A 15,788-nucleotide genomic window follows, 5' to 3' on the forward strand; every position below is an offset into this window, starting at 1 on the left:
GTCTTCACCAAAACCTAGGCAAAGTTGAGTTTCACCCAACGGGCCCCCAACACTCACATATGACTCGTCCCAAGTCACTCAACTACTTTGCCTCTAATTTTTGTTGTGATGTTTTTGTAGGCCTAGTTGAACTCCTGTCACCTCCTTTCCCTCACTGCGTGCTTTCTCCAACAATGCCTTTGTCACATGTTCTGCAACCTTTTGTACCAACATTGTTTCTCTTTGTCAAAGCTCCTGAAGCTTCTCATCCACTGCCTATGATAGCTAGTGGGCCTCATCCTACTAAGGTTGAGTCCTCTTTATCAAAATATGATCCTCCTTCTTTAGTTACTCAATTCTCTTCTAAAGGGACTTACTCTCAATGATCTTCACAAGCCTCTGTGAGATGGGTAAGATCTTCACAAATGCTCGAATTTCTTTTAACTACTTATGCTTCTGCTGCATTTCTTCCTGCAGTTTTTGTACATTTGAATCTTCGTGTAGTGAATTCCAAATTTGTAAACCTTCATCTAAAAATTTCCTATAGTCTTCCAATGTTATAGAGATACTAGCCATTGTATTCTTTAGGTCAGTCTCCCTCTGATCCCTTACTTCCTGTGCCATAGTCAGCCACATCTTCATTTGTAGCTCATTAATCTATATTTCCTCTTTGAATTGGTTTGTGGCAATTTTCTCCTTATACCCTTTCACTGCAAGGCCAAGCTTCATGACCTTGTCTTCTACTAGCTCTTCCTCTCAGACATCAAGGTCTGCAATCTCTTTACATATGAATTCAACAACCTCCTTGATCTTCTGGTGTTCCTCTGCCATTTGATCCTTTTCTTGGATCACCTACTCGATCTTCTGCCAAAGTGAAAATCACTATTTTTCTACTTCAATATTTATTTGCGAGGTGTGCTATTCATGCAACTTCATTTCTTCAATTATCTGCATGTGTAGCTCGTGGCACTGTTGCGGCATTCATGTTGACATGCTTCCATTGTTTAGCTTACTGCTATAGTTTTGTGGAGTTGAACTATAGGGATCCTACATGTATCTGTGCTAACCTAGCTGCAAGCGTAGGCTCTATTTGAATTTCTACTCCAAGCCTTTCCTCTATCTGTATTGGTTGTTTGACCATTTGTGCCAATATCTTCAATTCTGCAATCCACTCTATGACACTAGTCAGAAGTGTGTTGTAGAGATCTTCTACTCTATTTTTGTTGTTGCTTCCTTTATCTTGTCTCAAATTGATATAAGTCCCCTTCAGTAATGACCATGAGATCCTTTGTCTTATCGACCTTCTGCTTCTTATTTTATTTGAGGCAGCTTCATCCTTTGCTTTCTTTTTCTATGCAATAGTGTTATAGCACCATTTACCACCCTTAGTATATTTGATGCTCTATGCTATGGCCTAGGGCAACCCTTCCCTTCTAGACTTGGTGTAAATTCTAAAAAAATAATGTTTTAAATCCCATACGTTGTTTTTCCCTGTATAAAACGTGTGTATCTATGGATAAATACTAATTCCCTAAATAACTAGCCATTATCTAGAACAACAGTTTAAAGAACTTTAGCCTTTTCCTATAATCAATAGATAAGACAAAGAAGATGAGAAGACCTACTTGTAGTTTCACTTTCCTCTTGTCTCCTTTGTATTGATCCTATTTGTTACAGGGAAAAGTGTCTATTTAGAACTTATCTATCCCACTAAGGTGTGACAGCTGCCTTAGAAACAAACAGAGAAAAACTACTTTTGTATTTCCTTTATGAACTATAGATAGAGAGGAATAGAAAGAACCAACCTGTGTCTTGCGCTAATCCTTTGATCCAATCCCTCTCTTCTTTGACAGTCTCCAGCTACCTGCTCCCTTACTTGCCCAGCTTCACAAAGTACCTGGAAGATCACAGAAGAAGAACACTATACAAAGACATGGATCTATATTCATAAACAACTTAGGATCAGATTTAAGTTAACCATACAAATGTAACAAGCATCAATGATACAAAAGCATGGAGGAAAAAATTAAATAGTTTTTATTGATAAACAAGAAAAGATCCAGAAGGAGTTACAATTGGTGGTTCCTGACCCAGCATCAACCTCCCAGCAAAGAAGCCCCTCTTCACCTCAAACAAAGCATAGATCATCCAATACTCTGATGTTTGTCTCAAAAACCAACAACAATTCCTTACAATATGAAAAATTCCAGCCTTTGGATCTCTGAGATGAGGGATCCATATATAGATGTATGTAAGGAGGATGAGTCAGCTTGTGATTTGATTAGTGTCTTCTCTCTGTCAGTTCTTGCTTCCACTTGGAGACTAAAGGCCTCTTACTCATCCTTGGTCGAATTCAGTGAGGCAAGTGTCTCAGGAGAAGATTCTGGAAGCTTCCATTGTCTCTCCACCTCGCAGAATGACACTGCCATTTGTCATTTCTCGCCCATCTCACCCCACAGAAGGGACTTTTGAAATGCAACGCACCCTCACAGTGTATTTAGGTGCAATACAAAGCACCTAGCCAGTGGAGCAGCTGAAATGATCCTGTTTTGACTTATTCTGAGCAGTTTCTGGTGGAGAACTTCTGGGAGAAGTTGTAATCTTTTGACCTTGTTCCTTTAGGGGTTAGAACAACATTTTTAGGGACTTAGGAGCCCTTGTTTTATGGACATTTCATGCTTGGAGTTGTAGGGCACAAAAATGTCTATAACAGTTGCCCCCTAAAGTATGAGGCTGTTAACCTTTTGGTGTCGGGTGAAATGATTTATTATGAGGACCCAAAGTTCTTTCAATGCTGGGAGGAGACCTGTAATAAGATACAATACAATACATTATCTTCATACTATTTTCATGATCTAGCTGAGGCGGGCATTCCCATGCTCAGTTTTATAAATTCATTTTCATGTACATAGGGCAGACAATCGTCTGAGTGTAAACTGATGATTCTAATAGAGCCATCATCCTTTTGGTAGGATGATTATCTGTGCTGCAATGTTGTACATTTGATGTCTTTATTTCCCTGAATATATATCGCGGCCCGGATGGATGAAACTATATCCGGGGTCTTCAATCTCGTCCGATCTTTACTCGAAGTACAAGTCGATCCATGTGAGAAATTTTTTGAAGTCGAACATGGAAAGACATCGCTTGATTACCGGTCAATGATATAAACCGTTAACAAGCGCGAGAGGAATCACCGATAATGATAATGACCCTCAAGATACTGCAGTACAATTCATGTGGTGTGAATAGAGGACTTGGCGTCGAACACCACGCAAAATCTTTCGGTCGAAGGCCATTGATGTAAACCTGTCGCCGGAAGTGAGAAACTTGCCATTGAGGCATGCAAGCTTCAAAGTACTGAATGGGGTGTTCCTAGATCAACTTCTTGGATAATGAGCTGATGTCGACAAGAAGTGATCCGTCACAGGAGGGCCTTAATGAATCCCACATCAATGACATGGAACGGAGCAAATGATTTTGATGGAGGTGAAAATGATCTGATGATATAATGTTCAGGGTGGCGGTCATGAAAGAATGGAGTATAATGTATGGTAGTGGGTGAGACACAGGTGACTTCTCTGGATGACTTCTCTTGAACATATCGGCGACACTGATGTGATGGATTGGTAGCATTAACCCCAAATGTGGATGGTATGGCGTGACCATGGCGATGTGACCGGTGAATGAAACAACCCAACCCGACTCGGACACGGAGTGGAATTGTCATGTTCAAGAGCGACTTGCTAACAATAAAGATTCTTTGAGTTTTCTTCCCAATTTTTCCCCAGTCATTGCTGACCAGTACCTCTTTATTTTTGTCAAGCTTGAGGAGGATAACATATGCTTTTTCTATAATTTGCCCTTTGGGAAAACCCATCGCTATGTTTTAACGAGCCTAGCGATAGTGAAACTCGTTCTCGTCTAAAGACAAGTTTGTCGTTATTAATCTTTTTAATGAGTTTAACGACAAAGATAACTCGGCCCTTTTCAATTTTAGAGAGTCTGAAAAGGAACATAAATTTAACTCCAAAATTCCTTTTTCGTCATCTAATCCCTTAAGTCCGAAAAAGTATAAAACAATACAGAAGGGATGAATTTTCGATAGTTTTAACGAGCCGAACAAAACAAGCGCTCGATCTTTTTGTGCAATAATCCCTCAGGTCAAAAAGATTAAAATCTAGATGAGGGATAACACTTCCTGTCCCTTTAATGAGCTGGAAGGCCAAGGACTCGACAATCTTTTCATATTTTACGAGTCAGTTGAAAAGAGCTTAAAGGAGACTCGTCTTTTGAGGAACAAGTGATAAAACGGGTAGCAGCTGATTCCAGGTAAGGTTTGGAATTTTCCAATCACGGCAGTGTCACAAGGATGGCTAATGAAATCACTCTTCGCAGCTGTTCCTCAAAATGGGTAAACAATCAAATGGAGGTGAATGATCGACCAATGAAAAAGTGGAGGTGACGGTGCAAACACAACCAAGGCTTTAATGGCTGAAGTACTACATTCACGGTGGTTATTTACCGGGGAATAGTTCATTTTTTAATGAGCTTAAACGCGGGTGGAAACATTTGCTCATGTCTTATGTTTATTTTTTAACGAGCTTGAACTATGTGCTAAAACTGCTCGATGCGGGTTTATTTTTTAATGAGCTTGAACCCTGTAGTAACACTACTCATGATAAGTTTGCATGCCCTCAGCATAATAACACAAATCGAGGTGCACGCCCCCCAAGCTTCATTGCATTCAACTCGGTGGTTGGAATGAAGGTTTACCTTTGAGATTTGGAAAGGGGATTTGTTTCATTTTTTAATGAGGTTGACACTTTAAAAGAACTATCCTCGTGACTCCTTGTTTCATTTTTTAACGAGGCCGACACGAGATAAGAACCATCCTCAACATCCACCATATTTACAGTATTTGATAGAAAATCAAAGACTGAAGGATGATTAAGGTTGCTGGAATAATCTTCGTGGTAATCCGGAAGATGGGAGTGATGGTGGTAATCTTCCCATGGTGCCTCCTCTATCATCATTGATTGAATGATTCCTTCGTCTGTAGAATGTACATGCGACCAAGGATCTGAAGAGGTGCCATATTCCTTAGGTCTATCTATCCAAACACTCGATGAGCGTTGATTTGGGTTTGCCCCCCAAGCCAATAAAATTGATTGCTACAATATTTCTACAATGGCGCTGATCCATGCTGACAAAATGTTTAGGAATCTTTTGAATTTATTAGATATAGAAGATTTCATATTGTAGGTTTCTACTGTGGCCACTTCCGCCATATTACTCAGAGGCGGTAGGGCAAAAGTACCCATTAAGGCAGGGCCTTTTAGGAGGCCTACTCCAATATTTTGAAGCGAATGATTGCTCCCATGGATCATTGGAATGCTTCCCGTAACTTGTGAACTATTGGGGGGAAATGTTTGTTGGTCGACGATTGTAATTCTTCCTTGAAAGGGAAATGCAATCTTCCTGAAGTAGGTCGACACAACTGCGACCATGGCATATATCCAGGGCCTTCCCAGTAGGATGTTGTAATCGAGATTTTCATGGATAACCTCAAAATCAATTTCTATTGTTTTGCCCCCCAGTTCAACTTGCAAGTTACTTAAAATCCCGTATGGAGTGTATGATCATCCATCAAATGCTTTTAATGTCGTTGACGATCTTGACAAGGGTGGTGAGCCTAAATTTTTCCAGCAACTCATCGACATAATACATGTAGATGCCCCCTCATCAATAATCGTTCGATGAAGAGTTTTGTTGAGGGCTTTCGCTTGAACAAGGAAAGCTAGTTGAGCTGGTAATTGAGGATCGTATCCTTTATGATCAAAGGCCACAAGATTGGAATCCATTGGGTCAATCCCACCTATTGCTGATAATAAATCTTGTTTTTGGGAGGGGAAATTTTGTGGTACCTCAAGTGTCAACATAGCGGACGGCGATTGGGCCAGGTCCTCTACTCTATTATAATTTTGTGCTATTTTTGCACGAGGATTAAATGTCGATTTGTGTACTACTCCCTTTGTCGAATTTATCATTGGTTCAGGAATGATGGGTGGCACAACTTTGGTCAAAGTTGTTGTCGAACTACTAGGTTGTTCATTAGCCTTGTTATTCGACAGTTGTGGATTCCCGTAATCTTTATTCCTTGTCAAAGCTTCATTTTGCTGCTTTGAGATAGACAACATAAGCACTTGGGATCGGGAAGCATTTTGATTAGCAACCAGTTTGGTTCTCGGGTTTGGAAATGGATCAGTCAATATCGCTAAGGTTTTTTAAATCTTAAATAGTTTCTTAACTTCAGCTTTATGTGGACAATCTCTCGTCTGATGATCCTCATCACATATATGACAACCTGCAAGGGGTTTCCTTTTCCCAGAAGGGTTTGCAAAAGGTTTTTCAGGAGATGTCTCATCCTGCTTCTTTTTTCTCCCTTTCTTTTTCTTCTTGCCCCCTGGTTTCTTCAATTGTTTTCCCTTGTCGGTCGACACAACATTTACTTCCGAGGCAAGAAGTTCCTCATTTTCATTTTGACTAGAAATCTTACGGGCCTTTTTAGATGTAGCCTTTGTCGATTTCGTGTCTGTTGCGCCAATCACGCCATCGCCGGCATGAGAGTCATTGTTTGATTTAGGAGGAGGAGGAACTGAAAATTCCATTCTAGGGGCATTAGGTATTTTATCGTAGAGCGTGCCGGACTGAGTGTAAATCAAGTCCAGATATTGCGCATGAGCGATAACTTGCTCTTTTGTTACGACTCCCCCCTTTGCCACATCTTCCGTGATGGAAGGCAGTAATGACTTGATAAACCATTCAACTAACAACTGATCGGGGACATACGTTTTTACCATTCTACGACGATGTCGCCACTCATGTATATGATCAGATATGTGAGTGGCCGTTTTCTGTTTGAAATTGGTAAGAAGTTCTGTTCCCGTTTCATACCTTAATGGTAACTGAAAATGGGTTAAAAAGGTTGTGGCTAAGGTACTGAAGTTGTCGAACGAAGCTCTAGGCAATTCGATGTACCATTTTGCCGCCGAACCCGTTAACGTCCTCTGAAAGAGGCGAAGTCTTATCGAATCATCATTTAAGGTGTTTGATGAACACCATAGATGAAAGGTCATTACGCGATTCGATGGATCTTCACCCGGATTTCCATTAAATTTAGGAATATCTGATGGAATTTTATGCGGAATCACTGGCCACCAAGGGGCGTAAGTAATTGGATCATTCGTTAATCGATTTAAATCAGGTAACTCTAAAGTTGCCACAAAGGGTAACTGTTGGTTCAAGTTAGGTGAAGCATACCCAGGGTAAGATGGGATTGCCTGAGCAGTTGGTCTTTGCATACCGGCATAATGCATATGCTGCTGGTATGTTTGGTAAGGTTGGTGGACATGACCATTGTAAAATGGTTGATTTTGACCATTTTGAATGTACGGCTGTCCACTGTTAGCAAAGATTTTCTGCTCAGAACCTTGGTATACTTGTTGGAATTGCGGTTGTTGGTATTGCACCAGCCATGGTTGTGAAGCCATGTGATATTGCCCGATACTAACAGTTTGACCAAGATGAGGGGTAATTGTACCCGTCTGAACCTATGTCGCTCCACCAGTTGGAGATTGTGGTTGAGTCGCAGGGTGAAGGGGTTGTTGCATTACAACCTGAGAAACCTGAGGTTGGCATACAACAGGCAGCACTTGAACTTGCGACACCGTCACAATAGCCAGCGTAGTCAGGATATTCAACATAGGTACGCATTGTTGCATTGAGTACACAACTCTTGGTTGTTGAGGTAGTATAGGTACCCAACCACTTGAGGTAATTCCAGTATAACCTGAATGTTGTTGTGAACTCCCGTATGGATATCCTCCCGGAGGGAATAATGAAAGGGTATACTGCCCCCCATACGGTGGTAATCCGGAACTCAAGGGAATTGTTTGCCCTTGGGGACCAGACTGCCCAAATTGACCTCCAAATGGATCAATTTTTTGAGACTCAACATAAGAGTTTCCGGATATTATTCTGGATGAACAAATAGGAACGGACCATACTTTCGAAATAGCCCCTGAGTGGGCTCCTTCTAGCAGCTGAGAGCTAGTCAGGACAGATGGTATACCAGCAAACATTGTCGGAGTGATAGCAGGGAGTTCTTCCGTCGCTGTGTCAGACGACACAGTCCTAGATGTTGATGGTTGTTCAGAAATTTGTAGTCTATCCAAAAGATTACCTAGCGATTCTACAGGAGCTTCCGCTGGTGGTAGACTAACTTCTGATGGAGAAGGATATAGAGTGATCCCGACTCCAAAGTGCGTTGGAGTACTTGTTTGAGGATCTTCTACAATTTCTTCTATTGCAATCAAACCAGGTGGAAGGGGAAGACCGTCAGGTCTGTAAAATATTTCTGGTGTCAAAGAAGGTGTGGCAGCGACAGATGTTTGAAGAGTAAGACTCTCTGAACCGGTTGTAGATGGAACTGGTTCGATAACACAAGTGTTTATTCTCAAACTAAGATCAGTATCACTGTCCTTCTGTGGTTGTTGAACTTCTTCTGTAGAGGCAGGGATTCCAGAAATGTTTGGAGTAACTGGAGTCTCTGGTGTCATTGGAACACTTGTTCTAACTTTGATAGGAGATTTGGAACCGGTTAAACGAGTTCGCTTTGTCTGTACTGGTTTCGATTCCAGAGACAAAGACGGTTGACTCGTAAGCCTCTGCGAACGACACGGTTTCAATTGACTTTCTTCCACGATTGTGGATTACTCGATCAACTAAAATAAAGGGAAGGTATGTTTCCGAATTAAATGAATTTTAGACGCTTTGACACAACTTGTTTTTTCAATTTTTAAGAGTCGAGAAAAAACAAAAGATGACTCTAGTCTCCTTCGATTTTTAATGAGCCTGAAGTGACAAGTGCTCAGATGGACCTTTTCCGTTAAGGAGTCTGAAAAGGAATGAAAGGGACTACTCTGGAGATCTAGGTAGAGGGAGTACCAAACCAATCGCAAAACTGCAGAATACTTTTTACGGTACGGAAGTCAATCTTCCCAAATGCTGTGTTCAGTGCATTGCGATCAATAAGGCGGCAGACACAGCTTCCTAAGGATAAAGGATTTAAGCCTATAGGGGTCTCCCAAAATATACTCGACGGTACGTGGGAGCACAAGTCTGTACTGGCACTTATCGTCTCAAAGTGGAGGAATCACCCAACCATCAGTGAGAACAACAGTTACCAGGTTTTACGACACCGGAATACGTCTCTAGCCTAGACCTCTAAATGTTGTGTGTTAAGTTCCAAAGCGTTGTTAGATTCATTGACTTTATTTTAAGTTGATCTTGCTTATGAAGTTTGCCTTTTGGGTTCACCACGAGATGTAGATGTGATTCCTAAAATGCAATCTAAAGATGATAAACAAACTTTTATCTCTTTTGTGAAATGAAAATCCTAGCTACTAGGGGAAAAGAAAGACACAATCTTTTCACAAAGAGAAAAGAGCACACCGTAAATGTACTTTCCTAAATCAAGCCAAACAGATTGTCTATATGCAAATGCACATGCATGTATTTGTTTTCGAATTTCTTAGTATTGATGCTAAAAATAAAGTTGATGTACAAATATGAATTTCTTTTCAAGCGACAAATATAAACAAGCTCTTTTTCGAAATAAAAAACAGAGATGGTTACGACACCTTGCGATTTTGAAATGAACACTTGTTCTTAACACTAGAAAATCACAAATTTAGACCAAAGGAAATAGTAACAGTATAATCGACCATCAACAGCAATCAAACTTTCTCCTATGATCAAAATCGACATTTGCGACAGATTCAAATCAAAGGACGACAGTACGAATATTCTACTTTTGCAATGGAAAACTGTAAACGACTCAACAAACACACAAAAACATCTACAGTTCTTTTGTACAAAGGAGGCGGAATAACAACAAAGAAAAGGGGTTTTAAACAGACATATACTGATCACAGGCAGCAAAATTCAGAGATAGAACTGGAAAGAATGAAGCACAAGAACCACAGCTGCACAGGGCTAGTCTGATCAGCGCACCTGTAACACAGAGAATCTGAAATGCAGCGCAGGTTTCCCTTTCGGGAAGTGCGCTAAAATTCAGGATCTCTTAACAGTACCTACGCTGGGCCAGAAACGAGAATCTGTCTGGGTTCCGGGTCACAGTTTGTAGTTCAGTCTTTGGTTTTTGGCCGAGTAAAAGCAATCAGTAATGCACAATCAGGGGTAGATCTAAGGAGGGTCTAAGAGCTATCACAAAGGAAATCAGATAGTTTGTGAATCAGTTGTTTAAATCATAAACAGATCCAGTGAATGGACTGAAGTAGCGGTTGTCTACTTTGCATTTGTTATGGCAAATGCAGTTCGAAAGCTACTTATAAGTTTATGAAACAAACAACAAAGAGATACACAAACAAACTAATTAGACATTCCCCAGTGGAGTTTCCATTTTGTTACAGGGAAAAGTGTCTATTTATAACTGCTCTATCCCACTAAGGTGTGACAGCTGTCTTAGAAATAAACAGAGAAAAACTACTTTTGTATTTCCTTTATGAACTATAGATAGAGAGGAATAGAAAGAACCAACCTGTGTCTTGCGCTAATCCTTTGATCCAATCCCTCTCTTCTTTGACAGTCTCCAACTACCTGCTCCCTTACTTGCCCAGCTTCACAAAGTAGCTGGAAGATCACAGAAGAAGAACACTATACAAAGACATGGATCTATATTCATAAACAACTTAGGATCAGATTTAAGTTAACCATACAAATGTAACAAGCATCAATGATACAAAAGCATGGAGGAAAAAATCAAATAGTTTTTATTGATAAAAAAGAAAGTATCCAGGAGGAGTTACAACTGGTGGTTCCTGACCCAGCATCAACCTCCCAGCAAAGAAGCCCCTCTTCACCTCAAACAAAGCATAGATCACCCAATACTCTGATGTTTGTCTCAAAAACCAACAGCAATTCCTTACAATATGCAAAATTCCAGCCTTTGGATCTCTGAGATGAGGGATCCATATATAGATATGTGTAAGGAGGATGAGTCAGCTTGTGATTTGATTAGTGTCTTCTCTCTGTCAGTTCTTGCTTCCACTTGGAGATTGAAGGCCTCTTACTCATCCTTGGTTGAATTCAGTGAGGCAAGTGTCTCAGGAGAAGATTCTAGAAGCTTCCATTGTCTCTCCACCTCGCGGAATGAAACTGCCATTTGTCATTTCTCGCCCATCGCACCCAACAGAAGGGACTTTTGAAATGCAACGCACCCTCACAGTGTATTTAGGTGCAATGCAACACACCTAGCCAGTGGAGCAGCTGAAATGATCCTGTTTTGACTTATTCTGAGCAGTTTCTGGTGGAGAACTTCTGGGAGAAGCTATAATCTGTTGACCTTGTTCCTTTAGGGGTTAGAACAACACTTTTAGGGACTTAGGAGCCCTTGGTTTATGGACATTTCATGCTTGGATTTGTAGGGCACAAAAATGTCTATAAAACTATTGCTATTTCCCGTACTTAACACACTTGAGAAGTACCTGTAAACATCAACAGAAGACAAAGAACCAATCAAAGCAAAAGATCTATTAAATACAAGTAAATGAAATTAGATACATTCACACATATAAGCATCATATAACAAGATAAGCATATGGGAGAAACATTCAAATACTTTATTGAAATAAAAGAAGGAATTACAACCATCAACTCTGACTCGAAGTCACTCCTCCAGCTTGGATCCTATTAACACTCCAAGAAACTTTCCTAGGTTGTAGATCGGAGATGCCTAGTAACATATAATCTTCAATATTGTTCTCTGAAATATTGTAATAAATGATGGTTTGGACCAAGTTATATAACCATTTCAGCTCTATTCTCACTCAAAACATGCATGAACACTCTCACCAATACAAGGCTTTAGACCACTAATTCTCAATAATTTATAGATTCAATGGATAGATGGAGAATACTAACTGTAGCAGCAAATTGCATACATAAACACATATGAATGGCTAGCTACAAGAAGTAAATGAGACTTGCATATCTAATTTATCAATGCAGAGATAAGATGATAGTTATTTGGCATTAGACATAGCAGAAAACCTGAATAACCTATTCAGGTTGCAAGCATAGAATAGTAGAGAGAATGGACATTAAACATATAATAGCAAAATAAGCTTATATTGCTAGAAGGAATATGAGAAGTTTGAAGGAACAGAGGAGGAACAATCTCCAGAAGTTGAACCCCTATTACATCTTACTTTCAGCTATTTATAGCTTCTTTACAATGCACCCGATCTCTAAGGGGCTCGGAGTCTTAATATTTCTGATTTGCCTTGTTAATTGATTTGATGCCCTCTAGGCAAGCACGGGCTCATAGTTTTCTACTTCTGAAAGAAGAGTAACCATTTTCAGATATTTTGGGTGGTTTGTTGTGCTGTCTGGGAGTTCTCCCGTGCCAGAGATGCTCCATAATTGATTATATTATTATGGATGAGCTGCACTATCTGTTGATGCTCCATGACTGCTTTGTCAGTTTAGGGGTGACCTACGCATGCTGTGGCTCTTTCTATTCCCCTTCTAGCCTCTGTCCCAGTCTCCTGGCCTCTGTTAGATAATGGAAAGGTTCTCCGGGCTTGTGTAATCCCTTAGACATCTATAAGTGACTGTTTTTCATTATATACAGAAAACACAACATTATTGCAAAAAACCTGCCTTATTTGTGTATTTTGGACTTCAAAAGTCATAAAATATGGTTTAATTGTCTATTGGGTCCGGCCTTGTTGCCATCGCAAGTCGCAAAAAGCCTGCTCCTGTGTATTTCCCTTGTATTATGAAATATGTGAAATACACTGAAAAATGCATGAAAATGGGTTTGGCGGACTTCAGATATTATATATTTCACTTCTCGAACCCTTTCGGGTCCGAGACTCATCGCAATCTCTGCTGGCCAATTCTCCCTTCGTATTTTCGTTATATAATGAAAATACATGAAATACATTAAAAATTGGGCTTTTGTTCCCAAAACCCATTGGGTCTGGGTTCCATCGCTATTGCACTCCCCCTGTTTCCCTTTGTATTTCATTATGTAATGAAATACACGGAAAATGCATTAAAAATGGCTTTGGCGTGGACTTCAAAATTTATGAACTCTCATATATAATGCCATTGGGTCCGGCTCATCGGTTGTACACATGCCTGTGCATAGGCCCCGCCCCATGGTATATTGCCAATGCAATTATAGCGATGCGATAAATCGCAATCGCGTGTCGCTCACTCCCTGGGTCCTTCATATAACATGGCATATGATTCCCACTGATAGTGATATCGTCAATATCGGTGATTGACATATCGCTTGGCCCGATCTCTTCGTGACTCTGCTCTGACTGCTTCCGATGGCCACCACTGATGCGATTAGCCGCTTAGATCTAGGCCGTTGATCAACCAGATATAACGATTGCTGTTCATTCCTTTGTTTAAGCCTGTGATTGTGGGTTTTTCATGGTTTTCAAGTGTTTTTCCTCCCGATAGTGTATTTCCTCCCTTCTAAGGGCTCTCCTCTTATGTTGATTTTGATCATTGGATGATCTTTGAGCAAATCTTGAAGATTTCAAGAGAATTTTTGGATCCCTTGGCATGATTTTAAACAAATTTGGAGACTTTAAGAGCCTATATGGATCCATTTTTGGGCCTTTTCCAGCAAGGCTAACACTAGCTCCTTCTGGGGATGAAGTCCTCCCTGTGAGGTTTTAAGGATCACAGATCAATGCCTTTCCTAAAATAACAAAGTCAAATCTTCCTTCTAGTGTTCCATTCGGCATGGAGTCTAGTTTTTAATGAAATAAAAACTAGAAAAACATATTTACAATGACAAGGCTTTAAAGCCTTAAATGAAATAAAGTTTCAAGAATCGCCCATTTATTGGGCTACCAAAAGTATCTCCTCCTTCCAGACTGTGCAGAATGAATGTATTATTCTGTTGGACCTGTCCATAAGGAGTCGGACTTGTCATGATTACCTTTCTTTTCCTTAAATGCATCCCATTTAAGCACCCAATCACCAACTTGGAAATTGTCCACTTTTGCCTTCTTATCAAAGGTTTCTTTGATTTTCTTCTGATGAGCTTTTGACTTCTCAACCAGCTTCTCTTTGATCTATTGTAGTTCAACCTCGTTTTTCATTCTTCTTACCATGTCATTCTCTTCATCTTGTTCTTCTTGCAAGATCTTAGCCACAGGGAGAATTAGCTGGATGGTGAAAACAACATCAGCGCCATATGTACTTTTTGATGGTAACTCTGTCAGCCCATAGTGCAAACTTCAACTTGGAATCCCAGCTCTTTTTGTTGTCCTCTAACAATTTTTTGATTACCCTTACTAGACTCTTGTTAGATGATTCTGCCAGGCCATTTCCTTGAGGATAATATGAGGTAGAATGCACCACTTGAATGCCCATGGATTCAGTGATTTCCACCAATTATTTTTCCTTGAAAGCTGTTGCATTATCAGTGACTAGTTTGGTTGGGCAACCAAATCTAGTGAAAATATTCTTATTCAAGAAATTTATGACAACTTAATGATTGGCATTCTTAGTGGGTATAGCCTCAATCCACTTGGTGAAATAATCAGTGGCAACTAAGATCCATTTGTGTTGGCCATTGAAATGTGGGTTGATCTCACCTATAAAGTCCAAGCTCCACTGCTGGAAGGGACCATTGACATGTGTTGGCTTCAAGGGCAGAGATTTTAGCTACTGTCTTCCTGCAAACCTCTGACACTTGTCACAAGCTTTTACGAAAGAAAACACACCAGAGAATAGAGTAAGCCAATAATATCCAACCCTCAAGATTTTGTGAGTTGTGGTTTTCCAATAATGATGCCCTCCATAGATGCTAGAATGGAACTGGTGTATGAATTCCAAAGATTGTTCTTTATCTAGACATCTTAAGAGGATTCCTGATGGGTCTTTCCAATCAATCATATTTTTATTAATGTATAATTTGGATGATCTGAGATTAATGGCATGAGCTTGACTTGAGCTAAGCCCTGGAGGGACTTCTAGCTTTTGCAAAGAATGAAATATGTTGTAATACCATTCACATGTGGCTAGATTTTCAGCCAAAGCCTGATTCTGCTTTTGCTCTTTTGTTGCTCCCTCTGTCTTCTCATCATCCGAATTTAGACCCATGCAATTTATGTCTAACAAGCTGCAATTTTCTTCAGCCATAAGTTTAGCCAAACCTTGGCCTTTAACAAGCTTAGTGAGTTTCACCTCTATGTTAAACTCTATGAATTTTGCAATCCATTTAGCTCTCTTCCCATCAATATTTGGCTGAGTTAAAACATATTTTACTGAGGCTAAAGGTACATATGCAACTACTTTGGAATGCCGAATATAAATCTAAATGCCTTTAAATATTTTATGAGAGCATAATCTTGTTTTCAATAAGGTCATACCTTAGTTCAACATCCCTTAGAGTTTTGCTAAAAAAGGCCACAGGGTGCTCTATGCCTTCATTATTTTTCTGCAACAAAACTGCTGCAAGTGTATCATAAGAGGCAAAAGAGAAGATACAAAACTCCTTAGTGTAATCTAGGCTGATTAGAGTGGGAGCTTCCATGATGGCTTGCTTGATGGATTCAAAAGAGCTTCTTAAAGCATCTGCCCATTTTATTTCTAATCCTTTCTTCAGCATGGAAGTGATGTGCTTTACAAGCTATGCAAAGTTTGGAATGAATCTCCTTACAAAGTTAAACTTACCCAGGAAGGATTGAATG

This window comes from Pinus tabuliformis, chromosome 7 (genome assembly GCF_031772625.1).
Source record: "Pinus tabuliformis cultivar Carrire ecotype Pingquan chromosome 7, CPIR1, whole genome shotgun sequence".
NCBI classification, from domain to species: Eukaryota; Viridiplantae; Streptophyta; class Pinopsida; order Pinales; family Pinaceae; genus Pinus; species Pinus tabuliformis.